This window comes from Echiichthys vipera (assembly GCF_963691815.1).
Source record: "Echiichthys vipera genome assembly, chromosome: 1".
Classification (NCBI taxonomy): domain Eukaryota; kingdom Metazoa; phylum Chordata; class Actinopteri; order Perciformes; family Trachinidae; genus Echiichthys; species Echiichthys vipera.
Window position 1 is genome coordinate 39995764 of NC_139826.1, and position 1946 is coordinate 39997709.

The 1946-nt window shown below is 35.6% G+C and overlaps 1 protein-coding gene across 1 annotated transcript in view; it reads left to right on the forward strand.

Annotated features, from left to right (window-relative positions):
• The window catches only part of shank2b (SH3 and multiple ankyrin repeat domains 2b), a gene marked incomplete at both ends in the record, with an annotated part of 138868 nt that overhangs the window by 96702 nt on the left and 40220 nt on the right, over window positions 1–1946 (forward strand). The gene's annotated exons all lie outside the window — the stretch shown is intronic.

A 1946-nucleotide genomic window follows, 5' to 3' on the forward strand; every position in this document is an offset into this window, starting at 1 on the left:
GACCAAGTTTAGACGACAAAAGGTGACGGTTAAGTTAAGACGATTAAAGGTGATGGTTAAGTTAAGACAACAAAAGGTGACGGTTAAGTTAAGACGACAAAAGGTGATGGTTAAGTTAAGGCAATAAAAGGTGACGGTTAATTTTAGACGACAAAAGGTGATGGTTAAGTTAAGAAAACAAAAGGTGACGGTTAAGTTAAGACAACAAAAGGTGACGGTTAAGTTAAGACAATAAAAGTTGATGGTTAAGTTAAGACAACAAAAGGTGACGGTTCATTTTAGACGACAAAAGGTGATGGTTAAGTTAAGACAACAAAAGGTGATGGTTAAGTTAAGGCAATAAAAGTTGATGGTTAAGTTAAGACAACAAAAGGTGACGGTTAAGTTAAGACGACTAAAGGTGATGGTTAAGTTTAGACAACAAAAGGCGACGGTTAAGTTAAGACGACTAAAGGTGATGGTTAAGGTAAGACAACAGAAGGTGACGGTTAAGTTAAGACAACAAAAGGTGACGGTTAAGTTTAGACAACAAAAGGTAATGGTTAAGTTAAGACAACAAAAGTTGATGGTTAAGTTAAGACAATAGAAGGTGATGGTTAAGTTAAGAAAACAAAAGGTGACGGTTAAGTTAAGACAACAAAAGTTGATGGTTAAGTTAAGACAACAAAAGGTAATGGTTAAGTTAAGACAACAGAAGGTGACGGTTAAGTTAAGACAATAAAAGGTGACGGTTAAGTTAAGACAATAAAAGGTGACGGTTAAGTTAAGACAATAAAAGGTGACGGTTAATTTTAGACGACAAAAGGTGATTGTTAAGTTAAGACGACTAAAGGTGACGGTTAAGTTAAGACAACAGAAGGTGACGGTTAAGTTAAGACAACAAAAGGTGATTGTTAAGTTAAGACGACAACAGGTGATGGTTAAGTTTATACAACAAAAGGTGACGGTTAAGTTTAAACAACAAAAGGTGACCGTTAAGTTAAGACAACAAAGGTGACGGTTAAGTTAAGGCAATAAAAGGTGACGGTTAAGTTAAGACAATAAAAGGTGACGGTTAAGTTAAGGCAATAAAAGGTGACGGTTAATTTTAGACGACAAAAGGTGATGGTTAAGTTAAGAAAACAAAAGGTGACGGTTAAGTTAAGACAACAAAAGGTGACGGTTAAGTTAAGACAATAAAAGTTGATGGTTAAGTTAAGACAACAAAAGGTGACGGTTCATTTTAGACGACAAAAGGTGATGGTTAAGTTAAGACAACAAAAGGTGACGGTTAAGTTAAGGCAATAAAAGTTGATGGTTAAGTTAAGACAACAAAAGGTGACGGTTAAGTTAAGACGACTAAAGGTGATGGTTAAGGTAAGACAACAGAAGGTGACGGTTAAGTTAAGACAACAAAAGGTGACGGTTAAGTTTAGACAACAAAAGGTGACGGTTAAGTTAAGACGACTAAAGGTGATGGTTAAGGTAAGACAACAGAAGGTGACGGTTAAGTTAAGACAACAAAAGGTGACGGTTAAGTTAAGACAATAAAAGGTGACGGTTAAGTTAAGACAACAAAAGGTGACGGTTAAGTTAAGGCAATAAAAGGTGACGGTTAAGTTAAGACGACTAAAGGTGATGGTTAAGGTAAGACAACAGAAGGTGACGGTTAAGTTAAGACAATAAAAGGTGACGGTTAATTTTAGATGACAAAAGGTGATGGTTAAGGTAAGACAACACAGGGTGACGGTTAAGTTAAGACAACAAAAGGTGACGGTTAAGTTAAGGCAATAAAAGTTGATGGTTAAGTTAAGACAACAAAAGGTGACGGTTAAGTTAAGACAACAAAAGGTGACGGTTAATTTTAGACGACAAAAGGTGACGGTTAAGTTAAGACAATAAAAGTTGATGGTTAAGTTAAGACAACAAAAGTTGATGGTTAAGTTAAGACAATAAAAGGTGACCGT